The 13161-nt window shown below is 40.9% G+C and overlaps 1 protein-coding gene across 2 annotated transcripts in view; it reads right to left on the bottom strand.

The window, feature by feature from the left end:
- Nucleotides 1–13161, bottom strand: part of arb2a (ARB2 cotranscriptional regulator A) — a 183367-nt gene that overhangs the window by 25635 nt on the left and 144571 nt on the right. The window lies entirely within an intron of this gene.

The following is a 13161-nucleotide window of genomic DNA, read 5'->3' on the forward strand; positions in this document are numbered from 1 at the left end:
ATTGCTTGCACATGGGTGGTAAATAGAACCTGATCACACAAGTGTTTGTTTAAAAATAACAAAATCTCCCTGTCTATAAAAGCTTGTGCCCACATACTTAACAACATGGTTTTTGTGCGCCTGACAGGGTAATTGGGGGAACAGAGTTTCTTATACTGAAATTTGAGGTTTTACAAAATGGAAGGATGATGGCAAACATTGACATTAGGATGCCAAAAACGAGTTAATTTTGTTTGTTTTTTATGTACGTTTAAAAAGTTAAGGATTTGAAAGGGCACAGACTCTGTGCAGTGTTTAAGGAAGGGTTGCCCATCTGTGTCACTGCACTTGATTTCCAAGGACTCTGGAGCACAACAAATGCTTTGCATGACAGCAGGCAGCTTGTATCCTCACCAGGACCAGAACACATCATGAGGTTGGCACAGGGTTGTAGTGGGGTCAGAGGCACCCTCACTGCCAGTGAAGCAAAAACCCCATGTTTGCTGCTCATTCGCTCTACCTCCTTCTACGACACACTCTCCCCCACGCTGGGTGGGGGACATGTATCACCATGCTGACGTGGTGGCACGGATTGGGAATATCAAACTGTTTAGCTGGAGCTGTGCAGGTGCTACCGGGTTAGCCGAAAGGTACACACAGCCAGAAAATTACTGCAGATCAGATGGGCTAGGTGTCTACAGGATTTTCACAGGGTTTTGCAAATGCACGACTGGGTTAATTTTGGTTTTTCGTTGGTTCAACCACTCTTTCTAATCAGTTTCAGTTTCAAGGCCAGCACTCGCTGACTCCGCCAACCTGCGCACTGCGGGATGATCACGTTCCAACCCATCTAGTCCATTTCTTAACTTCCATTAAAATGATAGTCATATTGTAAAGAATATGATCCTGTAGTTTAATTCTGAACCCAAATAACGTAATGTCAGACTAATTGGTCTACAATTAACTGGTTCTGTTTTGTCAGTCTTTCTATGGATGGGCACTAGATGAGCCATTTTCCAGGCCATAGGTACTACCCCTGTCTTGAGCGATTTCTGAAAGAGTTTTCTGAAAGAGTTGTGTTAGCAGCCTAAGAATAACATCTCTTGTTTCTTTAAGTACAATGGGTAGAACATCGTTAGACCCCGGAGATTAGCTTCTAATTCCTGTAACACGTCTGCCTGCGCTATGCTAATATTATTTAATACAGAACTTTGTCTTTCCTCAGCCTGAGGCATTTTGTCAGACTTTTCCTTGGCGAACACCTGAGTGAAATAGTCATTTAACATATAAGCCACTGCCTGTCATCCTCTGAAGGATTACCATTCTTATCTCTGAGACACTTCATCTTCCACTGTTCTTTTGCTGAGCTAATACTTGAAAAAATACTTAATTTATTACTTATTTTACCTGTACCGACAGTTCATTATGTTTTCTTCAGCAGGATCTTGTACTTTTTAAGTCTTTTCGAACGCTCTTTCTTTCTGCTCATCATATTTTTAATCGATCCATTAGACCACGTGGGTCACTGCCTTCAAGCCTTTGATTTGCTTACTTTCAGGATGAAGCCGTTCTGTGCGTCAAGCAGAATCCTTGGACGCTCGCCATCCACTCTCCCCTGATTCCTTATCTACCCTGTCCCTCTCCGCTTCTCCAGAGCTCTGGCTCACTCCCACAGGGTCTGCTTTACCGGAATACGAAAATTCAGTTTTCGACTCAACCGGGACCGTTTCAAAATAGGCATCAAAGTGTGATCTGACGTGATCCTACGACAGTGAGGGTCCGAGTGTGTTCGGGCACTAAAGGAGCAGAGAGGTGGCTCTTTGGCTGGAAGGTTGCCGGTTCAAATCCCACGGAAAGCAGAGGAATCCTACTCTGTTGGGCCCCTGAACAAGGCCCTTAACCCCAGCTTCTCCAGGGGTGTCGTACACATTGCTGACCCTGCACTCTGACCCCAAGCTTCTCTCTCCCACTCTGTGTGCCTGTCTCATGGAGAGCAAGCTGGGGTATGCGAAAAGACAAATTCCCAATGCAAGAAATTGTATACGGCCAATAAAGTGATCTTCTCTCTTACTAAAATGGGCACTGAGTCACTGGCATCTGGTCAGCAGGTTGCAACCAGCTCTCAGAACAAACTCCTTTGTTAGCTGACCCATTTGAATCGGTAGGCTTCTGACACAACCACTAAATTTAACGATTGCACTGCCACATGGCTACTGTACTTGAATCAAACGATGAAAGTGATGGGTGCACCACAGCACAGCAATATCCCCTGGATTAAAAGTTGAGTTCAGCTGCTTGTCTGGCTTGAGAGGGAGCTTGAAGGTTCACCATCACCCCCATCTTCTCCAGTGAAACACCTGAGATGTCATTCCTCTCCACTGTCTGACACCCTGAGCCCCTCTCTCCTGCCTCCCCCCACACACAAGACCATTTAGAAATATACATAGTTATCAAAACTAATACATTGCAGCACAGATAAGGAAGGCATTCGAAAAATTGGCTTTGGACTCTTCTTCTGGAAGAGCAGGGAGGAAAATATGGCACATTAATCAGGCCCACTTGTGTTTAACAAGCTGTAGGCTCAGCTTCACACTGCACAGCCAGCAGATGAAATGCATTTAATAGCTCTTTTCATATACATGTGTGTCTGTAACCATCTACTGTGAAATACCCAGACCCGGCTCTTGTCTTTCATAAATACCTACAGCTCACACAATCCGACCCCTTTCAAACCGATAATCAAAGAGAAACTCCTGTTACCCTAAGAGTATCAGGCCACTAGAAACTATGATGCTGAAATCAGTGATATCACGCGGCAAAAGGAAATAAATCAGAATGACACAACACATGTTTTTTTTTCCCAGGCAAAGTGATGTAGCAGGCAGACAAGCATGTGAGTAACAAAGCTGTGATCAGGGTTAGGAGTCGATCCAAATTCAAACTCATGGCAGTTCGGCTTAACATAACAGACATTCATTAAATGCCACATGTTTTAAGATTGTTTTTCTTTGTGTTTCTCAACCATTCCAAGAAAAAAAATCTTCAGTTATATTTGGGGTTTCAACATGGTGTTTTAATCTAAAAAGCTTTCATTACGAGTATTGTTTCAAGCCAAAAGAAATTAAAAAAGTGAAAAACTGCTTAGGATATCTATTACCTTTGCATGTGGCTTACTAATTGCATATACACAGTACTTTGGCTCTATGATGCTGCTTTTTGTGACTGTAAAATGTTTTAAAGAGATTAGAGCTGAGGAACTAAATCCATTCCATTTAACTTCTTTTTCTGTGGAACTGAAGGGAAAAAAACTGAGATTATGATAAACCTAATTTAAATGTGCAAATAATGCTTTTTGGCATCCTTGGGGATCAATGCACACACTTCTTATTTCAAAAAGGAAAATCTCTCTTCTTCCACCTAGAAAAATATCTGCAAGAACCGAAAAAAAAACAACAACATTTTGTCGGATATCTCAAACTTTCTGGATGTTCTAAGGTACTGGCACAAGGTACAGTACCTTTGAAATTTAATTCTGAACGTTTAATTTATTTTTCAGAACACTGTTTTGTGTATTTCTAGACATGTGAAGAAAATCAGAATGATCTTAAAAAAGAACCAGGAAGTGAAGCCTGGGTCTTCTGACGGCCCAGCTCACAGCTCTCATGGGAAAGACAACTGGACCAAACTGGAAGGGACACGCCTGTCGTTCAGTTGGGAAGCCAGAATTAGATCCTTTGAGTCAGTCAGCACTTCCAGATTTTTAAAACGCACTTCTAATCATCTTTATTATATTAAATTGTGTATTCAAACATTTCTTATGGTTCTGCTTTCGCTTTGTTTCATTGTAAAGAGCCTGGAGATGCTGTGTCACGAAAGGCACTATATTAAAGGAGGATTATTATGATGACTGCAGTAATATGCACAGGGAAACAGCAGCCAGGTACACAGCAGTGGTGCCACCTGCCTGTCCAATGAGCACTCCTCCCTACGTCAGTCAATGCCCTTGGGCTCCATGTCAGTGCAGTGTTTGTAATTTTGTGATTTTCTTCTTCTTATGGATAGATGACAGCTCATGTCTGGTGATTTCCCTTTTTTAAACAGCAATTATATTGGGGGAAAAAAACAACAACAATACAACTTGCATTTATCCTAAAGTTCTAAATTTCTCTACCTGTTATGTGTTTTCCAACAAATATAGTGAGATTGGTCACCTGGGTAATAAAAAGATTCTCTATTATCACACTGTATCCTGTATGTCTTTAATGAAGAATGTGCATGACATTGCACAATCTTACACAGATAATCAAATCTGATCATTTGGGGGATATCCATTTCAGGTATTAATTTAATTTCAAATGAAGACCTTTATTACTTGGAACAAATCAGCATCAGACCTTCATGAACATGCTTACATATTTTAAAGTGGAGAATGATAAAAAAATATATTACGTTGGTAAACAACTGGAAATTGCCTAACTTATTTTACCCGCAGAACGATGGCATATTCTCACAGCATTACTACACACGGGCCTGTCCATGCATGTGCACCATCCTCTCTGCCTTTCAAGACTGAACTGTAAGGCCGACGCAAAACACGGGTCTGGCCTGAACTGCATTCACAAAGCTGAATAAAAAAAGGCCACCTGATCAGATCAGTCCGAATTACCTTTTAATCCTATTTAGCATTTGGTCTCACAAAATGCTGAGTCAGCCAGAGTGCTAAAGAACTGGAGACACCTTTGACCTTTGGAAAGTGTTCCTGCCTAGTCTCTGTTAATTGTGGTACGTCAGACATACAAACTGCTCTGCACCAGCCTTGCTGCATGCTATCTGAAACACTGGGACAACCAAACCATTAGACTTCGACAGGAATTCAAACAGGGAGATTGTAGCTACGCGTTTCACTAAATAAAAACAAAAATAAGCCACTTTCATTAGATGGGATGGATCTGACGTGTTTAAAAAGGACCTGATCATCACAGTCCACAGCATGGGGGCTCCTGACTGACTCGACCGCTAAATGTCTCAACACAGGTTGAGCAGGCTGAGCTCTCTGGTCGCGGGTTCAAGCCTCGGTCATGTCCCTAGACAGTGGTGATGAGGATGCCCCCTGCACAGCCGGCTGAGAGTAGGGTGGGGGGAGGCAGCCAGAGCTCTCCTGGGTTTCAGCAATGCAATGAACTCTGCAGGCCCCCGGGTGCGTTGGGAACGCAGTGCTGTAGGTGAACGCTGCTTCTCTCCTCCAACGCCTCCAGCTGGTGCTGATCCTCCAGTATGGGGCTATGGTGTCAGTGGCATGTTAAAAGACAAATGGCTTAAAAGCAGGTGGGTCATCATTCTCCCCTTATTCTCTACTTTGGATCAGCAATGCAGGATTTCCTGAGACCCAGTGAAGACTTTTTTTTCACCAAAGTGACAGCTCTTCAGCAAGAGATTAGCCTGTTTTCCCATACATTGCTACTCGCGATGAAAACCCTCATGCAATGCAAAGCGTAAGGGTTTGGCCTGTTGTGTGAGAGTAAGACTGCATTCCATTGCTGCATAAGTAAAAATGTAGAGGAATTATGCCAAATCTTTAATTAATCCAAATTCCCTTCTCTTCGTCACTGACCAATCTATTTTTGTCATAACAGGCGACATCCGACTGTTCCTCATTAGCTCGCCAACTGAATTAATTACGAAAACCAAACCTGTAACAATGGGCTTATCTTAGACGAAGGCCAATACAGCCGAAATAGGTGTGGACACTTCAGAAGCAAGTTCAAATGTCCTACACTTTTGTTAGTACACCAACCATCTGAAGACGCTGTTAATCCCAAAATGATTACATCCAGAATAGTTTACAAAATGGTAAAAAAAAAAAGAAGAAATGCTGTAAATACTGAATTTTAAGGGACAGTTTGCACAGTGATTTTAAATTGTTTAACAAGCTCATCATGCAAGAGCTGGAATTAGGTTTTGAATTGGCTGATACACTTTGAAGCAGATGGTCTTTGTCTACCAGTGCAAAATGCTCTGATTCTCTGCCAGTATTTAAGCATTTCTGATCCTATAGCTGAATCATTTTTCTAAGTCTGTAACCTCTTATTGGATCTCCACACACTCCATTTGTAAACATTCTTAAGAGAAGAAACAAAGTGTGTAATTGACTCCGAAAACAGGAATTGTTATTCAGAATGGAAACTATAGTTTACATGAAGCAGGGTTCCGATTCTCTGTCAATATTCTAACACTATATTAAAAGGTAAAAAGCTAAAACCCTTTTACACTACGGCAATATTTTAATCTGCACACCAATCACAGATGGATTTTCTACGAGAATGTTTCTTTTATTTGCTGATGAGGATTCATGTCCTAAGTGTTTTAGGCAACACAGAATTTCAATATGCTTTATTTTATAGCGAATTTAACGCCAGCTACTATATGACTGATACTGGACTTCAGAGATTTTTTCACACCGTAATGATGGATAAATGCTTTTAACAGTGCAAATTTCTGGACCTTCCATTTCAAGTTACCAAGACAACGCAAAAGTGAAGAAAATCCAGTAAGGGTAAGAATTGCACAGCAGATGTGAAGTTAGATCCTTCTGAGGCCATAGACTGGGATTTCTATAACAAGAGCTTATCCACAGATTTATGGATAAAAGGAGAAACACTGTTAAGTCGATGTCCCCACTCCTTATTCAGATAGATTATAAGCTAATTTGATCACAGCAAAAAAGCTTATAGATACAAGGTCCTTGTCAAAAGTGAGATACTTTGTCACAGATGTCTTCTTCTCCCTGGAGTTTCCGATTAAGCCTACATAGTCAACAGCCAAGAAATATGCACATTTGCATTCACATTTACAAGGATCCAACTGTGCTCCCCACGGATAACAGTTTTTATAACTAGCACAAAGTGTACATATACTTTATATATATACAGAACCCTGGCATTTCAATCACGCTGCTCACTGGAAGCAAGCATTAACGATTAGAATAAAAACAGTGCTGGTAAAACACTGGATTACTGCATGGTTCATGGAACAGAACTGAGGAATACTGATGCAGAAAAACTAGAACAGTTGGCTAGACACATGGACTGGATCTATGGCATTAACATGAGCTACGAGCGCAGAAAAGCACTGCAAAGATGATGAGACTCCTGGAAGTCATACCTAATAGACCTCTTTTCAGTTTTAACTTAACTTTGTGATTCTGTGCTGGAAGTAGATTTGGAGAGTCTTTATCCTCCCAGGCGGTATGCAATGAGATATTCTGCACTGCGTTTTTCCCAGTTGGATGTCTTTATTGTGGTGGGAAATGAACACAGTTCTCTGGAGGCCTCTTTATAGTTGTTCCCGGTCTTGTGCAGTGGGTGCAGAAACTGTGTTGCTAGGACTCAGGGAAATTTTGGAATTTGAAGACAAGAAGGCCTTAAGTCACCTAATTTAGCATAAATCTGGGCTGGAGTTTTGGACACATCACTGCTATATGTTCAATCTGAAGTGTGTTTTCTTTTCTGTCCAGTTTTGTTTTTACTGTAATTTGGACAGGATGTCTGTGCATCCATATCATATTAGAAGAAAACTTACTTCATGTCCAACCCAGTGATGTCACGTTCTGGGGCAAATTCACTTTAAGTACATTTCAGAGGACTGCATAATGTCTGTGGCTCTTGGAGCTCAGTAAACTCTCTGCAGCAGCCTTCTTCAGTTCCTGCCTGTTCTTGGGCTGTTGTGACTACAATTTGTATTGTACATGCTGAAGTGGATTTAAATCTGGAGATTGGCTTGGCTTCCACTTCTTTCTCCTGACGGACTCTTGTGTTGCACTGGCTGTTCCTGCTCATTGCCCAATAAGAACAGAAGCATTTTTTCTTCTACAAAAACAGACAAAAGGTTTCAGTCAACTTCCGAATTCATTCTGCTGCTGCCATCATGAGCTGCATCACCAATAAAGACGAGGGAGCCAGTTCCCGAGGCGGGCATGACGTGCTTTGGACATTTTTGCCAAAATGCAAACACGATCCAGGAGAGCTCTGGAAGAAAGCGTTACAGACAGATAAGGCCAAGATAAACCCTTAACAAAGTCATGGGAAGTTGAAGTGTGGAGAAAGAAAGGAACTGCGGATGCACAAAAGCACACCAGCTCATCTGTGAAGCCTGGTGGAGGCCATCATGCATGGCCACCTCTGGGACTGGCTGCATTTTCAAAACAGTAAGGTCAGAATGCCCCATTAACAGGCAAGAACTCAAACTGGCTGCAGCAAAGACTTGGCAAAGCATCTCCAACAATTACACATAGTTTGATGAGCTCACTGGATTGCAGACTTTATTTAGTTACAGTCTGAAAGGGAAATGATATCAAACACTGACTTTTAAACTTTTTTTTTAAGTAAAAGGGTGTCCTAGCACCTACAATCAATTTAAATCATGGTGGAGTGAAAACAAACGTGTTTTGTTCTCCTATGGAAATTGCTATAAATTCAAACATATATTAAGAAGTACTTATCATTCATATTGATCACTAATACAAATTGCATGACTGTAGAGCAAAATTATTGGTTTTAACAGTGCTGATCAAATCGCTTTGGAGTGCACTGTAAAATGTTTGGATGCGACCCAGAAAACATCCTTTCTTATCTAGAACTATATTGTAAAATTGATGTGTGTCATCTCTTCTACACCAGAACGTTGGTATTTACGTATGAAATTAATTGCCTGTTACACACAAAAGAAACATCTGACTAACAGCTCAACACTGGAACAGGGAGATAAAACTCTACAATAACCCAAACATCATGCTCCAAATAAAAAAAAATGTTTGAGCAAAAACAAAAAAAATTGTAATTCTCCTCGGTAAAGGCATTTTTCAACTTCACATCCTAGCATAACAGTCTGTTTGGCATCCTCAATAAAGATATCAAAGTTAACATTGAGGCTCTGAGCAGAATACATTAAGAGCTAGAACTGGGGTTCTGATATTGATGTTCCATTGTGCTTCTGAGCTTGTGTGGCACGGCACTTGGTTTAAAGTTATCTCTACTGAGCTTAAGAGAGGCAGTCTCTAGCAGGCCTGAAAGACGTTGCCTTTCCAGATGAACACCAAAGGCTTTCTATATTTTACAATCACAGAGATGGAAAACACTCACAGCAATTTAGTCAGTTTTTGAGTAGTTTTCATCTACCCGTCTTCTAGTGAAAGGATAAAGAAATATATGTACATCTTATGAGGCGAAATTCAGTCCTGTGAGAGGAGAGGAATGACTGAAAGCATTACTCCGATGCTTTCAAAAGCCAAGAACAGGCCTTATAATGGAGTCTTTTGACTTCTGAACATCAGATAAATACAAACAAGAAATCATCTACTGGTGTTGGGAAGATCAAATCTTGAGCAACTTTAATGGACTCGAAAGCATGCAAAGGAAACTAATGCTGTCACCCTCTTCAGTTTATTGGTATTATCTAGAGCTGATATACAGAAGGTTTGCTCTCAGTGCAGTAACAATTAATGAGTTGAGACTCTTGCAACAAAATTTCTCCAGGAATGACAACTCTTGGAAACTTGATTTCCGCCTCAACAGCGCACACTGTAATTGCACTGTACTGCGGTTGGTCTGTTTTGACATCCATGGTGAAAATGAGCAGAAAATCTAACTGTTCCATATCAAGGAGTATTTTTACTACTGCTAATGTGACTTAAATACCTTGTTCCACAGTTGAGTAGCCTGGCACCTGCTGCATGAGAACTAGCCAATTACTGTTCAGTGTCTCTAATTTTCTGATTCAATTAGCATGCTTCAGAGCTTTCCAGTTTAATTGCAAACTACTTCACAGTTAGCTCTCTGATTAATCATTGCCCATCTGCAAGTCATCGGAAAACTTGGTGGAACAAATTTGTGTATTTTAGAATGCTGGGAGCTTAGCAAATCAAACCTGTTTTGCTATATAAAGCCTTAATTCTGTTTGCCCTTTTACACTGCACTTGTATGAAGTCCTGTGTTGATTAAAAGGGAAATCATACAATAACGTGCTACATTATGCATATAATCACTGTAAGAGAGGAATAAAAATTGTATCACACAATGCTGTAGTTCTTTACAATGTTATCGTTAGTGTCTGCGTGGGGGGCCTCAGAAGCATAGCTGCCATGTGTATAATTCCAGACCTTATACTTCTTTAACTGATTACTATACCATTACAACTGAAGAGGCACTTTCACTGAACACAAGCGCAAAAATCTTTTTTACAGGCTTAATCCATATGTTGGACTAATATCTAACTTTCAATTCATTCCTTTTGGTTGGCCGTGGGAAGGCGGGGAGTGCCCAGGTCTGGCTCCTGCTAAGTAAATAGTAAATCAAGAATACTCTGACATCATCAAAACAGAGCATAGAGCAGAAACGTAACTGTTTGTTGAGCCAACTAAAAAACGAAATGTTTTTTACAAGGCTTGCTGGTTCAGGTTTTACAAGGTTCAGAAGCCATGCTGGCTGAAAATGGCCTAGGAGAGATTTACAATTTCTTTTTTGCTTTCGCTTTAAGGTGGAAGGTCCAAGGTCTTGTAAATGATACACTGTTAATTGGTTTGACAGTAACGACCCAATCAGCGGCAGCCTTCTCTAGGAACCCTGTCAGAGCTGACAGGACGTACAAGACAAAGATATCCAGACTCCTGTTGATCCTGAGCTTGTAAAAGTCTGCAGTCATCCAAAAAACACAACACTGCCCCCCGAGGCACTGGCGCAGGTGGGGTACCCAGCAGCGGGCAGGGCAGCAGTAAATACAGGGGGTTCCCCGACATGTGGGAGGAATAACTTATAACTGATGTGTGCATAATGGGACCCTACACCAGACGGCCATTTCTCCTGTTTTTTCAGGAGGACCTTCATTCTGTCTCCCTGGCACAACAAGAGCTAACTGGACTGGCACATCTGGAGATAACTGGACTGGCACATCTGGAGGTTACTGTTAAGACTGGCACATCTGGAGGTTACTGTTAAGACTGGCACATCTGGAGGTTACTGTGCAGACTGGCACATCTGGAGGTTACTGTGCAGACTGGCATTCACCTACAACTTAACAGAACTCTGAGCAAGGTACTCTCTGCTCCACTGAGTGTCAGTCAGCAAACATAAAAGTCCACCAGCTATTTGCAGACATTCTCTCCGCAGCAGTATGCAGTATACAGTACAGTGTGTGGTGAGACGTCTCCTTGTATCTTCATACAGTATCAGTCACACAGTGTCATCTAGTTCACCTGTGACAACTATTCGCCCTACTGACTAGGTATCTGAATAGGTGATTAGGTGATGACCAGTATATAACATTTCCAGTTAGATATATTAGACAAACAACCTATGGTATCAGTGCTTGAATGCAACCCTATACACACATGAGCTTGCTCTATGTGTGGATATGTCTTCATAATAAAGTACACACAAAACAATGGGTAAACATAATGAATATTGTGTTCACATCCAATAATGATGTATAACCTAGCGGTTGTAAAAGAATGCAATTCCAATATGTCAAATCTCTGATTTGGCCACAATTTGCATTGTTATAATAGGTTATTGACTGGCTCAAGGTTGAGGGAGGCCACAGCACCAGCCAGTAATGACTGTATGGTACAAGTTTATTTCAAGTGCCCAAGGTTCATTCACCCCAGGCAAATTTGTCAATAACCAATCTTTATACTTCTATCTTCTTTGGAACTCCAAACCAATAATGTCCGACTTTTTTTTTAATTATTTCGGTATCATACAAACATTTCCCATGGAAATCAATATAGGTGCGATCCATTAGCCAAAAATCTGCAGCTCTGCAACACAAACATATTAAAAATATTGATTCACTAAGCTACTGAAGTTCTGATTGACTTTAATGTTTGTAAGCAGCAACAGCGGAATTCTAATGACTGAAACAAACTTTTTAATTAAAATTATGGATCTGCAGCGAAAATACCTTTTTTTTCCCTTGTTTTCAACAGGCCTGACATTATTTAATACTATGCAAAAAAAAAAACATTTTAACACACCCCGTCGAGCAATTCAGATGTTTCAAAAGCGTAGTCTGGCAACAGAAACAAATACTAGATGGTGGGAACTAAAATCTATATTAAGTGTCAATTTGAATTCAGGAACAGGAGGCACTTCTTTACACAAAAGGTTGTGGGAGTCTGGAACAAGCCATGTTGTCCAAACACCCTAATACTCTGGCTTTTTCAAATGAGCTGGGTAGGTCTAACTGCCACCATTCATTTGTAATCTTCATTATGCTTCTTAACTCTGGGTAAATGCTTCATGTAATAAACAAAAACATAAATTTCAGTATTAAAGTGTGCAAAGGTCCTGTGCAAAGCCACACTGTTGCTCTTTGTGCAATACCAATCTGTGGTGTTCAAGTAGCTCAAGTGGCAAAACCAGCCCTGAGTAGTCAAATCCATTCCTGCAGCAGAGGACTGCCAGCTCTCAGCACTAACGACCAATAAGAATTTTACTACACTGAATGAATGAACAGCATGTGTGCGAATGATGAAAAACTAAAGTCCTTCTGATCACATTCTACTTTCACCAGACTGCAATGTATCTGGAGTGGGGAAAGTGATTTGAATTTTACCACACGGGTCGAACCAGAAGATTCATTCCAGAACTGAGGTCAATGTGGTAGTTTTCAATGTAGAAAACTAGTAGTAAAATAGTAACGTGAACCTTTAAAAAATATGCTTATTTCTACAAAATGCCTGGAAAATGTTGAAATACTGTGTGGTTCTGGATTATTTGGCAGACGCCCCAGAAGCGCAAACACAGACCTAGGAGACGGCTACTGTGCACACTCCGCGTGGCCTGCACCCCTCTTGCTTTTTGGGGTTTGAGAATATAACAGTTACTGACCAGTGGGGTTTACATCTATTGCTCTGGCACACAACTGTTAACACTGAGACAAAGAGGGGAGGAAAAAAAACATGGTGCACCAGTAATAAATTCAGACGGGAAATAAACTCCACGTCTCGATAATAAAATAATAATCTTGTTACGTTTTTCCCCAAGCCTGTGTTTTTTTTTTTTACCTTTTGGACTTTTCTGAGCCTTGCAGAGTAATGTAATTAACCACTGGTAGGCAGTGTTATTGTTGGTTCTCAAAAGATTAAGAAGCAGATTATGGGTGAAATTAGCTCTGCTCCGGGGCTTCAGC

The sequence above is a fragment of the Lepisosteus oculatus genome, chromosome 3, assembly GCF_040954835.1.
Source record: "Lepisosteus oculatus isolate fLepOcu1 chromosome 3, fLepOcu1.hap2, whole genome shotgun sequence".
NCBI classification, from domain to species: Eukaryota; Metazoa; Chordata; class Actinopteri; order Semionotiformes; family Lepisosteidae; genus Lepisosteus; species Lepisosteus oculatus.